General features: G+C 35.9%; 1 protein-coding gene across 1 annotated transcript in view; it reads left to right on the forward strand.

Annotated features, from left to right (window-relative positions):
- SCAMP1 (secretory carrier membrane protein 1) overlaps window positions 1-21,966 on the forward strand; it is a 94,709-nt gene that overhangs the window by 531 nt on the left and 72,212 nt on the right. The gene's annotated exons all lie outside the window — the stretch shown is intronic.

Consider the following 21,966-nt stretch of genomic DNA (forward strand, 5'->3'; position numbering starts at 1 on the left):
GAGTGATGGAGAAAGTGTGGAGGAGGAGGAGGAGGAGGAGGAGGAGGAGGTGGAGGAGGTGGTGATGACAGGTACTGCGCTGCACAGGGAGAAGGGGCTTTAGTATTTCCTACTCCCTGGCACCGATTCTGCCAACCTGCCAGTTTTGGGGGTGGGATAGGGGATATCCTGAATATTGACTTCAAAACAAAAGTTGATGGAATAAGTATTTTTTTAAGAAACTTTACCCGTCCCGTTCCCCCCCCTCCCCACCTCAGGTGAGTGATGTCTTCCAGGCACCTCAGCTGCCCGGTGCCAGGTAAAACAGCAAGAATACTTTCCCAAACTCTTCTGTTTGTGCGTCACCATAGGCTCTTGGTTACATTTCACAGTTCACCTTCATTTCTTCACTCTGCAATATTTGGTTGTGGAGCAGTCAAAGGAAGTCCTGATTAGTTTTTTTCAGTGAGCTCATAGCGTTTTGACTGCCTCTCTAACCCAGTTTTATTTAATGGAAATGCTAACTGTCTCATGGCTCTGTTTCATAAAGGAGTGCTGCTGTTTAAGGATTTTGAATCCGACCCCTTTCCCAATCTGTTTAACTTAGTTGTCCCTTGATTTCTCATGGATACTTTGGCAGGTAGCAGGAATTAGTATGTATTTGCAGTAACAGAATGTGATTTTGCAAGTTTCTGTTGAGCCGTCCTTCTGTTTACAGTTATACTGATTTTATCTTTAATTAGGCATTTCCGAAGAAAAAATTCACTTCATATTTTAGCCAAAGAATCCCTGATGTCTGTATCATCTTTAAATACAGCAAGCGTTCTCAGTTGTTTCTGTCTCTTGTTTATGATTTTCAAGAAGCTTTTTTTCCTGTTCAATTTGCCTCCGTAGATAATGTGATAAGATTTGTATGATTTAAAAAAAAAACCCATTAAGTTATTTCAAAGCCTTTAGAAAGTATGAAAATATGAACCTTAGTCTTTTTTGCTCTTTGCTGATTCAGAAAATTAAGTATAAGTATTTCCTCTGACAGTTACATTTCAAGGTTTTTCTATCTTCCATGTCTTCTGTTTTCTGTCATTCCATCTAATGCATCTTTTCACATAGTATATCCTCTTATTAACTCAATACATTTTTGTAGCATAGCCTGCTGCCTTGTCATTATGTTTTGCTCCAACTCTAACCCCTTCTGACATTCAAACTTTGCAGTAATTCCATACCAAAGTAGTTTTAAATAATACCATTACATGCGGCATAGTTCAGTAATTTTAAAATTTAGGTACTTTATCATTATTATTTTTTTTTTCCCAGGCAGTGGGGGTTAACACACAGTTAAGTGTCAAGTGCCAGAGGGCAAATTTGAACTTAGATCTGCCTCACTTCAGGGCCAGTGCTCTATCCATTATGCTGTTCCCAAAACTTAGGTACTTTATAAGAACCGATGCATCCAGAGGGCAGTGATTCTTGAAGGAAGCAAGACTTGTAGTTATTAGTACATTTTTACTTATATCTTCAATTTTTCACTGTTTTTGGCTACATTTCTTTTGCCCTTTCCAGCATAGGTATACTCTCACTATATTTGTCTATTTTCATATTTCTTTAGCTATTTTTCCTTTTCCCAAAATTCTATATCCTCATTATGTATTTTTCCTTTTTTTTTTTAACTTTGGATTTCTATCCACAATTATTTGCTTCATATTTGAACTGAGCTCCTACTACCTTAATTTAAGTGGAACTAATTAAAATGTTGCCAGGTTAATTTTCAGGACCAGTTTCCTTTCAAAACCTTATGGTCCTTTCACCCTTTGAATCCATGTATAAAAGTTTTTGCTTTGAGATTTTCAGCCTCTTAAATACTTATTTCCCTCCTCTCATTTAAATATGTTTTGTTTTCCTTTGTTCTTCTTTATTTTTCCCAAATTAGTATTTCTGTAACTGTTTTTCTTTTATGTTTGGAAGGTCATGACAAACACCTTGTTTGAACCTTGGCAATAAATGATAATCTGACATCTGGCTCAGTTTTTGCTTAGAGAATATGGCAGTAACATTATGACATTAAAGTTTTCAGGCTATTGTGAAATTACTCAGTTCATGTTTATATGTTTCAAGTTTACACAGTGAATTCTCCAATATCCTTTATGTTCATATAGTTATGAATTGTTTTAATTACACATGTGTATCATAAATGAAATTTTTATAAGTTTAGATACACTGTGTGCTTAAGATTGGTGGCAACCTCCGTTGCCCACTACATGTAATAGAAGCCTTGCCCCAGTGCTGCTGCCTTCTCTTCCCAACCAATTCCTTAACTTGCTGACATAGTGAGGCTAATCAGATAAATAATGCCTTTACTCTGGGAAAAGGTATATCAAACTATTCCCTTGTGGCTTTATGAATTCTAACTTTTTGAACTAAAAAATCTTTTCTTGGTCACTATTCAACTGTGTTGTCACCTCTTAGAAGGTAAACTTCTCAATGGTCAGCACTGTGCTTGGCATATAATAAATGTTTGTTGCTGTTTGAATGAACGGCAGTATCTGCCTCTTTGTGACCCCATTTGGGGTTTTCTTGGCAGAGATAACTAGAGTGGTTTGCTGTTTCTTCTCCAGCTCATTTTACAGATGAGGAACTGAGGAAAGCAGTTAAGTGACTTGCCCAGGGTCTGAGGCCAGATTTGAACTGAGGAAGATCCGTTCTTCCTGACTCTAGGCCCAGCACTCTTTCCGCTGGGTCACCTAGCTGCCCCAATAAGTGTTTACCAAATACTTTTGCTTTCATTTAAACTAATGGCCAGAGGGGCAGCTAGGTGGCGCAGTGGATAGAGCACCTGCCCTGGAGTCAGGAGGACCTGAGTTCAGATCCAGCCTCAGACACATAATACTCACTAGCTGTGTGACTTTTGGCAAGTCACTTAACCCCAGTTGCCTCACAAAAAAAAATGGCTAAAACTAAAGTGAGGTTTGGAAGCTTCTCAGCATGCCATCTTGAATTTATATCACCTGGTTTAAAGCAGAACGGAAAAAAAAACCATGTAGTTTTGTTCCATAGACAATAAATATTTGCTAAAATGAGATTTTTGACTATTCTTGAATTTTACAAAGTCAATAAAAATAAACTGTTCTCTTTTATATACAATTAAAAAAAAACAAACCATCAAGAGACAGCAGCTAATGATGGATAGAGAACTGGGCTCAGAGCCAGGAAGAGCTAAGTCCAAGTCCAAAGTCTGACATAAAGGGGAAGCTAGGTGGTGCAGTGGATAGAGCACTGGCCCTTGCCACCTCAGACACTTGACACTTACTAGCAGTGTGACTCTGGGCAAGTCACTTAACCTCATTGCCTAGCCAAAAACAAAAAACAAAAAAAACCAAAGTCTGACATGAGTTGACTATCACTTTGAGCAAGTCAGTAGTCTATACAACTATTACCATAAGTTGCAGGCAAAGTGTGGGCCTGCATTGGTGGAGGAAGTTTCCTCACCTGAGAGTTGTTTAAACCAATGAAGTCACAGGTCCAGTCTTTTCTTTCTGTCCCTTTTTTTAAATGACAAATGTGAAAAGCTAAGTAAATAATAGCATAAGATGACATTATGAGACTTCACAAGGAAATAGGTGATTTTATGCCTAATGAGGGCGCATTATAATAGGAAGAAATCACTGGAAATTTAGACAATAGTAGACATTTATTAAACACCTATTATGTAGCAGGCACTGTGCTAAGCGCTGGGGATACAAATACTAAAAAAAAAAGACAACCCCTGCCTACAAGGAGCTTACAATCTAAAGGAGACATGGAAAAGCTGAAAAGGGTGGGGGCCAGGGAGGGCAGGGTTTGGGAGGCTGCATGTTCAAGTCCCAAAGAAGTATGGTAGTACAAAGTAGGATTAAAATGGTCAAAGACTTTTAAAAATTCAGTTCCAGCAAAAATGAACCTGTCCTTCCCCTCAAGGAGCTTATATTTACTGGGAAGGAAAAAGGGATACAGCATGTGCACTGATAAGTAAATACAAAGTATTTTGCTTTGTGGCTTACACGAACTAACAAGGCTTTTTGCAAACTTTAAAAAGTTTTGCAAGTGTCACTATCTAGTTCTATCTTCTAGAAGGTAATACAATATAATTTTGAGAGAGAGCACTAACAACTGGGGAAATCAGGAAAGGCCTTGTATAGGAAGTGGTACCCAAGAAGTGTTTTGGAGGAAACTAATCCCTGTTTTCCAGACACAGGGACCTACCAGTACAACCTCCGAGAGTCAGAATGTAGAATGTGTATACATAGAGCTTCATATAGAAGTGACATTGGAGCTGGGACTTGAAAGAAAGATTTAAATAGAGAAAGAAGGAGGATGGTGGAGGGTGTACTGAAGATCAGTGATCACATGCCATCTCTGATCCTTATTTACCAGAGTGACTTTGGCCAAGTGACTTAACCTCCCTGAACCCCAGTTTTCTTATTAGTAAAATAAGAAGTTTGGATAAGATGACCTCTGAGGTTCCGTGCAGCCCCAGATTGAGGTTCCTTTATGTGAAGACCATCCTAGAGGTGGAAGACTTTGCCTGGAGGATGGCTTGTACAAAGGCACAGAGATGGGAGAGGACAGGAGATCAGGGAGAGGTACATAGTCTAGTTTAGGAGATATAGGATGTGATAAGTCTGGAAAGAAAGATGAGAACCCGATTCTGAGCACCTGTTACTGTGCTAACTCATAGGTTTGTAGGACATTGTGTTAGAAGGAAACTTAAGAGTCCATTTAATCCGGATTGCTCGTTTTTACAGAAGAGGAAAACTGAGGTTGAGAGCCATTACTTATCTAAGATCACAGTGGCAGAATGAGTTTGCTGCTTTCTTTTCAGGGATTTTCTTTACTACATTGTGTTGCTTTTATTGAGAGATTTGTCTATTTTTCTTTGTTTTAGCAGTTAACCTTCACAATAATGGTGTCTTTAGAGCTCATTCCATTCAACTATTTGAATATTTGTTTTAATAAATAAAGCCTCTTGGATGGGATTTTTAGGGAAATGTGTTAAATCAAGGTTCCATTTTAGGGGCATCTAGGTGACACAGTGAATAGAGTGTTAGACCTAACATCAGAAAGACCTGAGTTCAAATTTGTCCTCATACACTTACTGGCTATGTGATCCCGGGCAAATCACTTAAGCTTTGTTTATTTCCTCAGCTGTAAAATGGAGATAATAATAGTACCTACTTCATAGGGTTGTTGTGAGAATCAATGAGATAAAAAAAGTAAAAAGTACTTAGCACATAGTGCCTGGCACATAATCGGTTCCATATAAAATGTTATAATAATTATTATTGTTAATTGTGACATAAATGAAAATCAGTTCATCTTATTTCAAAATCCTGTGTTTAGTATGTACTTTTATACCCGTTGTTCTATTCAGGGAATGAAAATATTAATCTTTAATTTTATTTCTTACTAGATTATATCCCTAGAAGTTAGTATAGTCTTTATAAATCATTGTTGTTTTTTTTTTTTTTGGTGTTTTTATAGGAATACTATAAGAAAGACCTAGAATTTTATGACCATAAGGGACCTTAAAGATTATATGGTCCATCCCCTTAATTTTGCACATGAGAAAATGGGGCCATAGTGATTCTGTCCCTGTTGCACAGTTGGTGACAGAGTTGGAATTTGATTCAAGTCTCCTAACTTTGTAGGCTTTACTCTTTCCATCATGCATGCTTGCTTATCTCAGTTGGGGCTTGACCAGGTTGATATTTTGGTGTCTGGGTCTCTGAGTCCTTTACAAGAAATTCGCTAACAAGTGGTTATTTTTAACTTCAGTTAACCACATATTTTTTAGCTGTTTGGTCAGTGGGGCCCCTGATACTCTTATTTCTTCTGAAGTGTAGGTAGTATGCAGTTGGACTAATGTGGTAAAACCTGATTTGTTGATTCCTGCCAAATCTGCATTTTAAATGAGCTGTTGGTAAAAGGACACTGCACTGCAGGTTAGAAGATTTGTTCTGTACAAGGTGGTTAGCTGAGGAAAGTTATTTATTATGATAAAAAAGAAACAAAAAAATTCAAAATATATTAGAAATGTCTCTAAAGCATTGTGTGGGAAGTTAATTCCCCCAAAGACTGTTATTTTTATTCACTTTGTAAAACACAAGAATGACTATAAGGCAAATCTAATTGTAACAAAAAATTTGTATAACAGAATTTGTGCTGGTATTTGCAGGAACAAGGAAAGATTTTCTTTCCTTGACTAAGTGGTAATAGGACAGATGAGCTGTAAGATTGTGGCTATATTTTGTCTTATTGACATAGTGTCTGCTTTGTCTTTCTGAAAAAAAAACTTATGTATAGAGTGATTAAAAAACCATATTCAGTAGTTTTCTTTAGTTACTTGTCAGAAATTGTTGAAAGAATTTACATTTTGAAATTATAATCTTTAAGACTTAAAGGTATTTCTGAGCAAACTTATTTCCAGTTTTAGTTGACACCCTAGTTGACACCTTTTTATATGTTGTATGTATGATGAGTGAAATATTTGATAAAGGATTTTATTTAATAAAAGGATGTGTGTTAATTTACTTCGTTAATCTATTTAGTAAAATTTGTTTCAAATAAAGTTACAATTATGTGCTTATTTTTAAACAGCCTCTAGTGATATAAGTAAAATCTTAACTAAACCTAATCATTGAAAATGGTCACATATAGTATGCTGATTTGTGGAAATGTTTACATAAAACATTAAATGAAAAAAGCATAGCATAAAATATATACACACTGTATCTGTAAAATGTGTATGTAGTAATAACAGTAGGAGGTAATTTTGGAGGTTATTAGATTAGAATTTAATATTTTATTAGGTGGTTGAGTAAAATTATTATCATTCTTTTTTTTTTAAATTTAGTCATTAGAGAGGCAGTGAGGTGTAGTAGAGTGAGTGCTAGACTAGGAGTCAGGAAGATCTGGGTTCAAATCCTACCTCAGACACTTGTTAGCATTGTGATCCTGGGCATGTCTTTTAATTACTCGGGGTGCCAGTTTCCTCATCTGCAAATGAAGGGCTTGGCTTGAAACTTTATGACTTTTTAGTTCTAAATCTATGGTCCTTGTTTTTTTTTTTTTTTGTAAGTAAGCATTGGTGTTCTAATTAAATAATAATGATTAAAAAGGTGCACTTCACTTTAGTTTGCCTGATCAATAAGTTGGTTTTAAAAAGTGATACACAATTCATATTTTCTTCTGTTTAACCTTGTAATTAAATAAAATCAGAAACATAGGATTGTAGATTTAAAAAGCTGGAAGGAGCCTTGGAGGTATCTGTAGGGTTTCACTCCACTCTGTCTAGCTGGCACCAGACTACCAGACCAGATCCTGCTTCACATGATTTAGCTGTCCACCCCCAGCTACCTTGCTATCTCTTCTGCTCCCCCACCTCCCCTTTGCTCTGGAATGAAATCGATACTACCATAGTACCATCATTCTTGGAAAGAAACTGAGTTGACTGCTCTGTGGATCAGCTCTTCATTCCTGTGACCCTTTCCTGGAAAACACCCCCCCCCCCACAACACATAGATATAGGCATATCTATAGAGATATAACTATATATTGCTGTGATATAGACTTACCTGTAGAGATTTATAGTCTCCTGTTAACATGTAAGCTTTCTGAGGGTGGAGACTTTATCTTTTGTTTTTATTTATTTGTATTATCAAATATAGGGCTTGACACACAGTCAGCACTTAAAATGATTTTTCATTGGTTTATTCATCTAATCAAAGAATTAATAGATAAAAAGTGGGAAAAGACAGACATTAGAGATCTTTTAGTCCAATCCCCTCATTTTGTAGATGAAGAAACTGAGGCTCTGAGAGCTTAAGTCACTTGTCCAAAGTCACACAGGGACCAAAGAACACAGTTGGAATTTGAACCCAGGTGCTCTGGCTGTATTTCACCACATTGCCTTCCACTTTTCAAAGCACAAAGATAAATATAAGTATCACTCTTCTAGTAATTTGAAATTTGAATCTAGGGATTAATAAGGATATTGAATGTTATTATTGTATTATCTATGCAACTTCTGTTCTGAACTTGGCTCAGGCAAATTACAGTTCTCAGTATTTAATGGTCAGTTCTCCCAAGTTTCTCATCAGCTTATTAGATTACTATCCTTAAAAAAGCATGTATTGAGTCTATAATTTTATGTGAAAGTATATTAAAGAAAATTATACACATTATCTTTGTTCTTCAGTAGATTATAGAACAACACACAAGATGGAAAGGCTATAGTAAATAAAAATAAAAGCAGTCAACTGATATATCACTATTTGTATGATAAGCATACAATGAATTGCATTTTAGAGTAGAAGGCAAGGATAAAAGATGAGGGAATTAATTGTGGAAGATTTAATTGATCTGTTAAATATGTATTGAGTACCTGCTATGTGCAAGGCACTTTATGGGATACAAAGAAGGGTAAGCACTTTAAGGACAAGGTTGATATGTTAAAATGTAACTGAAAAGCTAAAACAAGTATGTGAGAAATTAAATGAAAAAAGAGATAGAAATATTACAAGGTTGTGCATTATTAATTGCTAGGTAGATGTTACAGTGCATGCAGTTGGTTCAGAGAAGGGAGAGGAAGGTGGTAATGAAATCGTCTAAGTTGATTGTACTGAAGAGAAGGGATTTTAGCTGAGTCCTTTAAAGATGAGTATCATTTGAATGCATAGGGAAGGAAGGAGTAAAGATTTGAGGATTAAAGGAAGCCTTGGAAGGCATTCTGGATGAAGAGAACTCCATGAGAGTTGCAGAGGTAGGACCCTGTTAAAATTATTCCAGACCTGGAAAGCAGATAAGTTTGAATGGAGTCGTGGAGTAGGGAAATACATGGAGAGGTCTGACCAGAGAACAATCAATAACCGTGAACATGAAACCAAACAGATTTTAGGAAATTGATAGTCTCATTGAACTCCTGCTTTGTTGCATCTGCTGGTATAGCCTTCAATCTAAGCCACCTCCTGCCACATTAGAAGGGCTTTCAGTACATGATTGACAGTAGATTGCATCCCCAAGGATCAACCTATATCAAATCTGTTTGGAGAGACTTATCACCAGAAAGTTAGTCACATGATGATGGAATTTTTTTTTAAAACTATAGCTACTCAAAAAGACAGTTCAGTAAGATTGAGTGGTTATGATCTGTGTCAGTGGGGGAAGTACCCACATCAGTGAAATTACAAATCTTTGAATTATTGGAGGCAGAAGAAGGGAAGTTTTGTCCATTGCTTGAGAAAAGATTTGGAGTAAGGAAATGAGAAAATCAGATGCTGAGTTGGAATTCATTTCAGCAAGCATTTTAGCACCTTCTACATGCCAGGTACTAGGGATGCAGAGACAGAATTGAAATAGTCTCTGTGGTTGAGGAGTTTATAGCTTACTAGGGGAGTGAGGAAACAACCTATACAGGATGGATAAATACAAAATACATACAAAATAAACTTAAAGTAATTTCAGAGATTGAGGAGAGCACTATGCAGCTGGATGGTGCAGTGGATAGAGCCTGGGACCTGGAGTCAGGCAGACCAGGGTTCAGATGTGGTCTCAGACTCTTATTAGCTGTATGACCCTGGGCAAGTCACTATTTTAATAAGTGTTTTTTTAATGGATGAAAAAGTAGATAATGTCAATGTTTCCTGATGTCTTAAAGTTGTCCTTTATTTAAAAAAATACCATTTAGGATCATTGCTGTTTTTGTAGATTCTTCCCCTCTTTGAGATATCAAGAATTGGTCCCTGAGACCTTGGAAATTGTCTACTTTCAGCATAGATTCTCCCTGTTTGTACCTGGTCATCTCTCAGGTTATTTATTTATTTATTTTTTGGTGCCATTTTTATTTCCACACACAGCAGTTGAAGGTTCTAAAATGTCAGTCCTTCCATCAAAAAGATGTTAGATGTTCGAGAGAAGATAGTTGAGAAATTACTGACTTACCTGTTCAATCAGTCATCTCTTTGTTGTATTATTTTCTTCTGTACATGCTCTTGGCATAATCTGGGTTGATTATTTATCAATTTAACTTTCTGTAGGATTATTTACTGTCCTGGGTTTTTCTTTGTGTTTTTTTTTTTAAAGATGATATTGCTATAATCGATTTTCCTCCTTAACATTTTATAGATGAGCTTGTATTCTAAACTAATAAATTCTAAAATAATATTTTCCTTAATGCCATGTTTTTCTGCTTTGCAAGTTCAAGTGTTAGCTGGCTGAGTCAGTTTCTGTATTCCTGTTAATACTATAGTAATGTTTTTAGCATTTTTATAATTTCTAGAGAAATTTAACCAACCAAAGTCTTGGCTTTTATCTCTTCCACATTTCTCTTAATAGATTGTTGAAAGATTTTTTTTTTTACCTTTGCTTTAATGAGTAGATTATAAGACTGTAAGTAGGCAGTTAATTCTGAAATGTTTCACATACCTATAATGAGTTGTTTTACTGGCTGTTAAGACCCTGTCAATTTCATTTTTGTGTGTGTGATGTCTGAGATGTTTTTTGAGTAATAATAATACCTATGATCATTTCTTTTTTTGTGACATCTTTCCCTTTTCAAGATAGTGAAAATTGATCCCTGAACTCCTTTAAAATTGTCTTCATTCAGTACAGAGTTCTCTAGTATGCTTGGTTAAATATAGCTTAATTTTTTTTTTTTTGAGGTCTGTGTTCAGTGCTTTCCTATTTTCATTTTGAAGACTGTGTTCTTGATATACAGGTAAAAAAAGGGTTCTGGAAATTGGTAACAGGAAAATTTGGGAGAGAGGTGGAGTTTTTGGGAAAGCTAATTATCTTTCAAATATGTTGAGTTTGAAATTCCTGTGGAACATTCAGTTTGAAATGTTAAGTAGACAATTCTCAGGTAAGAGAGACTTTGGGCTGTTTATATAGATCTGGCAGTTATCTGCACCAAGCTAGTAGATTCTGGGGAGTTGATGAGGTCTCTGAGAGAATGTAAAGAGAAAGAAGAGGGCCTAAGGTAGAAGCTTGGGGAATACCCATAATTAAAGAGGGTGAATCCAGCAAATGACCAAGAAGACTGGAAGAGAACCAAAAGAGAAAGCAGTGGCACAAAAACTCTGGGAGGAGAGAATATCCAGGAAGAGAATTGGTTAGCAGTATCATATGTTGGGGAGAGGGACTAAGAAAAGGCCTTCAGATTTGGTAAAGAGATGATTGTTAACTTTAGAGAGAACAGTTAGTTCAGGGTGTTTCAGAGGGTGATGATCAATTTTGGTTGGATCTATTCTAATGAACTCTGATTTTGTCATTTACTTCTAATTTACCCCTAACCTTGGTCAATCTAATCAAAGAATTTATCCCCACCTAAACCCTTGTAGAGCACAATGGGATTGATTATTCATTGTAAATTTGGGTGGGGTCCGACCAAGATTGAGGAAAGTTAATTCAATGTCATTATCAGAAATGTCCTTCTGGAGACTGAACTTTGAAATGAGGACTATAGAAGAAGGGGAAACTCTGGATCTCCCCAAATCATTGGTTATTAATAATCATTTCTCTCAAGAGATAGAAGACAGAAACCAGCAGGGATAGTAGGATCTAGTGAAGGATTTTAAGGGTGGGGGAAGATTTGGAAATGGCCCATTATTGATTACTGCTTTTGAAGATAGTTACTTTCATTTTTTGGTGCCTTTTTTTGGTTCTTGCCTAGTACTTGGACATAAATAAAACATCTTTGTTTATAGTTTTAATGTTAAAATACTATGTTTAATATTTATTACAATTTTTATAATCATTTTTCATGATTATATATATATATAAATATAAATTTTTTTCTTGAAAGATTATCTCTTATGGATATGGCATATATTTAAAATAATCCATTATGTTCAAAGAATCCACCTTTGTGTCTATGGACATAAACCATTATGTGTCTTGGTTAATAAAGAATTTGGATCTTTTGTTGGCTCTCATGTTGGAATAAGACTAATAGATTTATGAACTAGGCATTTTTCATTCTCCTAAGTGTTAGTATTTAAAGTGTTAGCTAATAATTCCAATAATTTGACCCACTAATTCCACTGTTGGTATGTACTCTAAGGAAATCAACACAGAAAAGTCCCATATATACCATACTATTCAGGAGAAGCACTTTTTGTGATTGAAAAAACAAAACTCTAGAAACAAAGTTGGATGTCCAATAATTGAGGAATGGCTGAACAAATTAAGGTATGTAAATATAGTGGAAAATTGTGCTATAAGAAACTATAAGGAATGCTGAGAAACCAGGAAAGTTGAATGAACTGATGCGAAGCAAAGAAAGCAGAACCAAGAAAGAAGTAGATACAGTTGATGCGGTTTAGGGGTTCAGGGGTGCTGGGACCCCAAAATCACAACACGTGAGTCCTGCCTGAAAGAATTTGACCAAAGCCTGCTTTCAGCCAAAGATAAGGTTTATTAGAACATCTGTCAAATTGGGCAGACTCTTAAGGAGTCCAAACATGAGTAAGCAGTGGCTAGATTATAAGAATCTAAGCATCTTAATGGAGACAAGATGGACCTTATATACAGAAAAACTATGGGAGGGATCTAGGAGTGGCCAAGTAGTCTATTAGTAATGGAATTCCAGGGAACTGGACCCTGTGGCCAAGGGAGAGTGGAGAAATGGCCTGGGGCCATAGGGAAGTCCACAATGAAAGGCCAGTTGATGGGATTATAGCCTCAGATTTGGCCTTGTGGGAAAGTCCAGGGTTTTTCCTTTCTAGGGCCCAGATCCCAACCCCATCATAGTGACCACAGAAATGTAAATGGAAACAGTTAATTGACAGCTGAGCTTGGATTATAACCTGTTGGCCCTTGTATTTAGAGGCTGTGATGAGGATGGGATCTGAACCCCTAAAAAGAAAAGCCCTGGATTTGACAAATCTTTGTTATTTGCCTAAGGCTATAATCCTATCAATTGGCCTTTCATTGTGACTACTGCTAATGTCCCAATTCTGTTGTTACCTCCCTTGTTCTGTTACCTCCCAGTTGTCTCTGGCGGCTCTTAATCCTATCTATACTTCATTCTCCCTTGGCCACATGGTCCAGGTCCCTGGCATTCTGTTCACTCCAGTTTACTGGCCACTCCCATCCAGATCCTCCTTAGACCCTCCTCCAGTCACCCCAAACTACTTGGCCAGTCCTAGATCACTCCTACAGTCTTTCTATAAGGTCCATCTGGCCTCCATTAAGGTGCTCAGATTACTTAAGAATTTAGCCAAGGTCTCAGATTTTTATAATCTAGCCAATAGATCACAAATGTTCAGATTCCTTAAGAGTCTGGCCAATATGGCGGGTCTTTAATAAACCTTTTCTTTGGCTCAAAGGTGGTTTGGGTCAAATTTATTTGGGTAGTATCCACGTGTCATGATTTTGGGGTCCCAGCACCCGTAAACCTCTAACTCTCAACAGCTAGATGATGAAACATTTCTTTTCCCTCTATAGAGAGGTTGGGAAATACCGATGCTGAAAATTATACTCCCTGACAGAATGCAGTCTTTGTATCTGTTGGTTTTGCTTATGCTTTTCTTGATTTCCAGGAAGAGTGAGAGGATGGTGCAATCAGTAACAAAGTGATTATGATGCAGAAAATGAAAGGCATCAGTTTAATATAGTTATATGGTGAATGCTTTTCAATATGTTTCTTCCCTCTGTTTCTCAAGGCTTTATTCATAAAAAGAAGACATTTTTGTGAGGGCTTTATAGGGTTTTTTCAGTTTTTTAATTTTTCTTTTTTTTTTTTTTTTTAAATTAGGCAATGGGGTTAAGTGACTTGCCCGGGATCACACAGCTATTAAGTGTTATGTATCTGAGGCCGGATTTGAACTCAGGTCCTCCTGAATCCAGGGCCGGTGCTCTATCCATTGTGCCTCTTAGCTGCCCCTAATTTTTATTTTCAATTCCATATTCTCTCCCTCCCTCCATCCCTTCCCCACCTATGGAGAATGCAAGAAATAGGACACTCATTATATATGTATATACATATGTATATGCATGTAGATATGGGGATGGGATCTGAACCCCTAAAAGGAAAAGACCATGTCTTTGGGATCTGGACCCCAAAAAAGAAGATCCTTGAACTTTTTCCAAATATTCCTTGGACCCCTCCTCCAGTCACCCCAAACTACTTGGACATTCCTAGATCCCTCCCACATTCTTTCAGTATATAAGGTCCATTTTGTCTCTATTAAGGGGCTCAGATTCTTAAGATCTGGACAAATGCTCAGATTGCTTGAGAGTCTGGCCAATATGATGGATGTTCTAATAAACCTTGTCTTTGGCTAATAAACCTTTGGCTAAAAGAAGGTTTGGGTTGAATTCTTTTGGGTAGGACCTGCATGTCATGATTTCAGGGTCCCAGCACTCCTAACCTCTACACCTCAATGTGTAACAACTGTATGTATATGTATGTAGATATACACATTTACACTCACATATATGAAGTTATGCTGAACATTTCCATGTTAGCTATGTTGAAAAAAATAAAGAAAAACATACTTCAGTTTTCACTTAGAGTTCATCAGTTCTCTCTCTGGAGGTGGATATCATTTTCTGTCACAAATCCTTTGGAATTGTCATGGATTATTTTATTGATCAGAGTAGCTAAGTCTTTCACAGTTGATTATTGTTACGGTGTTAGTGTTACTGTGTACAGTCTTCTCCTAGTTCTGTTCACTTTGCATCAGTTCATATAAGTCTTCCCAGGTTTTTCTGAAAGCATACCTTTGATCATTTTTTTATAGGTCTGTAGTATTTCATCACAATCATATACCACAACTTGTTCATCCATTCCTTAGTTGATGGGCATCCCCTCAATTTCCATTTCTTTGCCACCACAAAAGAGCTGCTATAAATATTTTTGTACATATAGGACCTTTTCCTTTTCCCTTGATCTTTTTTGGATATAGACGTAGTAGTAGTATTACTGGGTCAAAGGGTATGCACAGTTTTATAACCCTTTGGGTATAGTTTCACATTGTTCTTCAGAATGGTTGGACTAGTTCACAGTTTACCAGCAGTGCATTAATATGCCTCCTATTCCACATCCCCTCCAGCATTTGTCGTTTTCCATTTCTGCCATTCTCAATTTGATGGGTTTGAGGTGGGTACTTCACTGTTTTTTAAAATTGTAGTTCTATAATTATTAGTGACTTAGAGCATGTTTTTATATGGCTATTAATAGCTTTGATTCTTCTGAAAGCTGCTTGTTCATATCTTTTGATCATTTATCAATTGGGGAGTGGCTTTTTAAAAAAAAATTGGTTCACTTTTCCATATATTTGAGAAATGAGACCTTTGTCAGAGAAACTTCTAAAAAAAAATTCGCCCATTTGCTGCTTTCTTTCTAATTTTGGCTGCATTGATTTTGTTTGTGCAAAACCCTTTTTTATTTCATGTAGTCAGAATTATCCATTTTACTTCCTGTGTTGATTCTCTCTTTCTCTTGTCATGAACACTTCCCTCATCCATAGGTCTGATAGATATTTTTTTCCATGTTCCCATGATACCACTCTTTATGTCTAAATCATGTGCCCATTTTGACCTTATGTTGGTATATACAATGTGAGATATTGGTCTGTGACTTTTGTTTGTGCTACACTGCTTTCCAGTTTTCCCCGCAGTTATTGTGAAATAGCGAATTCTTGCCAGAATAATTGGGACTTTTGTGTTTATCAAACACCAGTTTACTGTGGTCATTTACTCTTCTGTATATTGTATACATAATCTGTTCCTTTAATCAATCAGTTTATTTCTTATCTAGTACCAGATTGTTTTGAATACTACTTTGTAATAAAGTTTGAGATCTGGTACTACTTGGCTGCTTTCCTTCACTTCCCTCCCCCCATATTCTTGATTATTTGTTTCTCCAGATGAATTGTTATTTTCCCCCCTAGTTTTTAAAAATAATTTTTTTTTTGGTAGTTTAATTGGTTTAGCAATTGAATAAGTAAATTAATTTAGATAGCATTGTTATTTTTACTACATTGTCTCAGCCTACCCACAAGCAGTTAATGTTCTCCAAATATGTCTTTATTTGTGTGTGGAGTGTTTTATAATTGTGTTCATATAGTTCCTGTGTGTGTCTTGGCAGGTAGACTCCTAAGAATTTTATATTGTCTGCAGTTTTTCTTTTTCTATCTTAATGTATGGAAATGCTGGTGATTTATGTGGGTGTTTATTCTGTATCCTGCAGATTTGCTGAAGTTGTTAATTGTTTCATGTAGTTTTTTAGTTGATTCTCTTGGGTTCTCTATACTGTCATCTCATCTACACAGAGTGATAAGTTTTGTTTCCTTTTTGCCTATTCCTTCAGTCTCTTTTTCTTGTATTGTTGCTATAGTCCGTAACCATGACATCAGGGAGCTAATGACATAACTTGCAATTGACTTTGTTTTGAGTGAGGGAGGGCTGTGCAAGGTCATCAGCCTCACTTTCTCCTCCAGATCCACCTGGGTCCAGATATAGATTAGGACAACTGGAGATGGCCCCCAATGCAGTGGGAGACCTTGGCCCTTTTAAACTAAGGCCTTCTCAAGTTCTCACTTTGAGTGAGGCAAAGCCCAATTCGGTGAATATTGTTTTTTCACGAAACTAGCTCCTAGTTTTGTTTATTCAATTTTTTTTAAACTTTCAATTTTATTAATCTCTCCTTTGATATTCTGGATTTATTTTGGCATTTAATTGAGAATTTTTAATTGTTCTTGTAATAGTTTTTTAAATTGCATACCCAATTCATTGGCCTATTCCTTCTCTCTTTTATTGATGTAAGAGATACATGCTTTCCCCTACGTACTGCTTTGGCTGCATCCTAGAAATTTTGGAATGTTGTCTCATTGTTGACATTATCTTTAATGAAATTATTGATTTTTTTCTCTCATTTGTTCTTTGTACTCATTCTTTATGATTAGATTATTTAGTTTCCAATTAGCTTTTAGTATATGCTTCCTAGGCCCTTTATAGAATGTAATTTTTTATTGCATTATGGTCTGAAAAGCATACATTTAATATTTTTGCTTTTCCACATTTGTGTGTGAGGTTTTTATGCATTAATATGTGGTAAAGGTGCCATGTACAGCTAAGAAAAGGGTATACTCCCTTCTACTTCCATTAATTATTTTCCAAAGTTTTATTGTATCTTAATTTTCTAAAATTTCTTTTCATCTCCTTTCTTATTTTGTGACTAGATTTGTCTAGATCTGAGAGGGGTAAATGAGTTCTCCCACCTCATTTAGTATAGTATAGTACTCCTGTAATTAATTTAACTTTTCCTTAAAGAATTTGGATACTGTACCATCTTATGCATATATGTTTAGTATTGATATTACATCATTGTCTTTTAGCAAAATGTGGTTTCCCTAATTATCTCTTTTAATGAGTTCTGTTTTTGTTTTTGCTGTGTCTGAGATCATGATGAGTACTCTTGCCTTTTTTTTTACTGCTGCTGATACATAATAGATTCTGTTCCACCACTTATTTTTAACTCCGTGTGGGTCTTTCTGTTTCAGGTGTGTTTCTTGTAAAGAACATATTGTTGGATTCTGGTTTATAACCCATTCTACTATCTTTTGTTTTATGGATGAGTTCATCCTGTTCATATTCAGTTATGATTGCTAACTGTATTTCATTCCATGCAGTTTTCTTCTATTTGTCTTTCCTTTTTTGTACTTTGTCTTCAAATCTGTTTAGCTTTTGATCACTACCTCCTTTAATCTACTCTTCCTTTTCCTTCTCTTAAACTCTTTGTTCCATATTTCCCTTTTGGATAAGATGAAATTCTATACCCAACTCTGTGTGTGTGTGTGTGTGTGTGTCCCTCTCTTTGAACCAGTGCAGATGAGATTGAGGTTCATGTGTTACTGTTTTTCCCCTCTGTTGTAAAAACTTGTACTTGGATGCCTTTATGTGAGATAATTTTCTCCATTCTTCCTTTTTCTTCCCCTTCTCCTGTTGCAGCCCTCTTTCTTACCCTTCCATTCTTTTTTTTTTTGATCATCCCAACATAATAGAGTTATACTCCGTGTCTTCTGATTAAGTAGACTCTTAACTGCCCTAATAATGATAAAGTTCTTAGATGTTACTAGTATCATTTTCCCATATAGGAATGTAAATGTCCCATTTTGTGTTTATGTCTGGTCTTTTCATTAGGAATGGTGGAAAGTCCTCTATTTTGTTAAATAGTACTTTTTTCCCCTGTAGAGTTATTCATTTTGGGATCTTTTTTGGGAGATAATTAGTGGAGTCTGCTCTTTTTTTGTTCTTCTTTAAGTCTTATAAGAATTCTTGTTGGGCTCATCTCTGATCTGCATTTTACTTTGAAGCTTTGCATGTAAACTTTTTTTTCCCCTGAGTTTGTATCTTGAGCTTCCCTGACAACCATAATAGTTTTTTATGGCTAAGTTCTTGTTTGCTTATTTTTCTATCCTTTTTTTTTTGTCTTTGGACTTTAATTTAAAATTGGGCTGTGTTTACTTCTGAGGGCAGTGGCCAGCTTGAGTTTCTGTAGCTCAGTTTGGGAGCATATAAGTTTTTGGTGTTTTGGGGGAGAGATCTAGTCATTGCCTTCCTGCTTTGCTCTCTGGTCCTTATCCAGGCAGGGCCCCTCTTCTCTTGTGTCTGTGACTGCTCCTCTCTACCCTGGAATTGCAATCTAGAACTGGGTAGTAGGCTAAGGAGCTCCCATACGCCAGATCCTGTACCCAGGGCTAGGAGAGAAGTTTCCTAGAATCTCTCTCTGACCAGTGTTCAGTTGTTTTACTGTTGCTGGGGGTTCCCAGTGCTCCTGCTGCTGCTGTAGCTGCTGCCTCCAAGGCCCACAGCCTGAGTGGCTTCCTTCCTTATCTACCAGTATTCTTGACAAGCCTTCAACCAACTTTCCACAGACTTTTCTAAGTGGCCTGAGGTAGAACAACAACTCACTGATTTTTTTTGTTGCCTTTTCAGCTCAGAATTTGAATTATCATTTTCTGTGGTTGTTTTTTTGGAGAAACTTTGGGGGAAGTTTGGCAGTTGTCACCCTTACTCTGTTCCTGCCTTATTTGGAGTTCTGTAGTTTTAAGTGAAAGTCTAGGAATGTGCAAATTTCAGGTAACAGTAGTTGTGAGGAGTGTAGAGTAGTATAGTTTTTGCAAATTCTTTTGATAAATCTTTGACCTTATCAGCAGTATGTTGGATTTGCTGTTAGTGGAGGCTCTTTTTGAGCTCACTTTTGTAGACCCATTTGACTGTTTATTTGATACTAATGCTTTTTAAAAAATAATAACAAGTCTATTGTAAAGCCTATTGTAAAAAGTCTATTGTAAATATAGTTTTAGTTTTTATTCCCCGAGGGTATTTATTTACTATCAGGAATTTGAGCATCATCCTTTCTTCTTCCTCAGTTTCCCAAAGACCTTTTCACTTGTGTGTGTCAGCTCTCTAGTACCTACAGCTTTGCCCTGATTGTATCTATTTTCTTAGAGGTAGCTAGGTGGAGCAGTGGATAGAGTACTAGACCTGGAGTAAAGAAAACCTGATTTCAGATATGGCTTCTGACACTTAAATAGCTGTGTGACACTGGGCATGTCACTTAACCTCTATCTCAGTTTTCTCAGTTGCAAAATGGGGATAATAATAGCACCTGCCTTCTAGGGTTGTTCTGAGAATCAAATGGGATAATATTTGGAAAGTGGTAAGCATAGGGCTTGACACATAGTAGAAACTTGAAAGGCAGGTTTCCTTCTTTCCTTTTGGTTAGATTAGAGGCAGCAGTAGGCACTTAAACATTCTTTGCATTTAAAGCTATAATTGTGATAAAAGTAGCTGAAAGTCCTCTTTAACTAATATGTCATACACTTATATATAAGACTTCCATTTTGTTCTTTTGTCATCCTTTCCAGTATTGAAAAAGCTTTTGGGAAACTCAGCCATGGTCTGTTATTTTTTTTTCATAGCCAACATAATCAAGCATTCTCAAACTGATGAAATTTAAATATAATGTAATCTTGACTATGTTTAGATAGATAAAGCATTTAAAATTATATCTTTATTTTTTTGTTCCATTTTCAGTTCTCTCCCAGCCTCCCTCCCCACCCTGCACTAGAGAAGGCCACCATTTGGCACAGATCTGTAACTATATCTATCTTATATATAGATAGATAGATATAGATTTGTGTGTGTATATGTATGTATGTATGCAAGATATGTAAAACCACACTATGTATATTTCTATTTATTGGTTCTTTCTCTGGAGGGGGATAGCACATTCCTTCATAAGTCCTTTGTAGTTGATTTGAGTATTTATAATGCTCAGAATAACTTAGTCATTCACAGTTATTCTTCACACGATATTGATGTTACTGTTTACATCATTCTCTTGGTTCTGCTCATTTCACTCTTCATTATTTCATGCAAGTCTTTCCATGTTTTTCTGAAATCAGCCTGCTCACCATTTCTTACATAATAGTAATATTCCATCAAATTTGTATACAACAATTTATTTAGCATTTCTTAATTGATGGACATCACTTTAGTTTCCAGTTCTTTGTCACTACAAAGAGAGCTGCTATAAATCATAGGTTCTTTTCCTTTTTCCCTGATCACCTTGAGAAACAGGCCTAGTAGTGGTATTGCTGGGTCAGAGGGTACATACAGTTTTATAACTCTGGACATCATTCAGGTTGCTCTCAAATGGTTGGATCAGTTCTCAGTTCCACCAACAGTATAGTGTCCGAATTTTTTCATGTCCCCTCCAACATTTGTCATTTTCCCCTTCTATCATTTTAGCCAATCTGATAGATATGAGATGATATCTCAGAGTTTCATTTTGCATTTCTCTAATCAGTGGTTTAGAACATTTTTTCATACGTAGCTTTGATTTTTGATATATTTGACCTTTTTCTTCCAGCTGAATTTTGTTTTTATTTTTTCTGGCTCATTATAATAATTGGTAAATTTAGTTTGGATGGCATTGAATAAGTAGATTGGTTTAGGTAGAATTGTCATTTTTATGCTATTGCTTCTGCCTACCCATGAGCAACTAATATTTCTCCATATTTAAATCTGACTCTATTTGTATAAAAAGTGATTTATAATTATGTTCATGTAGTTCCCGGGTCTGTCTTGGCAAGTATACTTCCAGGTATTTTCTACTGTCCTCGGTTATTTTAAATGGGATATCTCGTCTTACTTTTTCTCACTTAATATCATATTTACTACTTCTTACTATCTCTTCTTACAGAGTTTTGTTGGTGATAAATTGAAATGCTGATTATTTATGTGGGTTTATTTTATATCTTGCTAATTTGCTAAAAATTATTGTTTCAACTAGATTTTTAGTTGAATTTTAGTTGGATTTTCCAAGCATATCATCATATAGTCTGCAGAGATAGTTTTATTCTCTCCTTGCCCATTCTGATTCCTTCAATTTCTTTTTCTTCTCTTAAAGCTATTGCTAACATTCCTAGTACAATATTGAACAGTATTGGTGATAATGGGCATCCTTCTTTCACCCCTTATCTTATTGGGAAGTCTTCTAGCTTTTCCCCATTACAGATAATGTTTGCTGATGGTTTTAGGTAGCTGCTTCTTATTATTTTAAGGAAAAATCCACTTATACCTGTGCTTTCAAGTGTTTTTAATAGGAATGAGTGTTGTATTTTGTTAAAAGTTTTTTCTGCATCTGTTGATATAACCATATGATTTTCATTACTTTTATTATTGATATAGTCAATTATGTTAATAGTGTTCCTTATGTTAAATCATCTCTGTATTTCTGGTATAAATCCCACTTGATCACCATATGTAACCTTTGTGATATATTGGTGTCTCCTGTTTAGTATTTTATTTAGAATTTTTACATCTATGTTCATTAATGACATTGGTCTATAATTTTCTTTCTCTGTTTTTGTTCTTCCTGGTTTAAGTATTAGTACCATATTCGTTTCATAAAAGGAGTTTAGTAGGACTCTTTTGCCTATT

Source organism: Vombatus ursinus, unplaced genomic scaffold, assembly GCF_900497805.2.
Source record: "Vombatus ursinus unplaced genomic scaffold, bare-nosed wombat genome assembly UNPS02014772.1, whole genome shotgun sequence".
Classification (NCBI taxonomy): Eukaryota; Metazoa; Chordata; class Mammalia; order Diprotodontia; family Vombatidae; genus Vombatus; species Vombatus ursinus.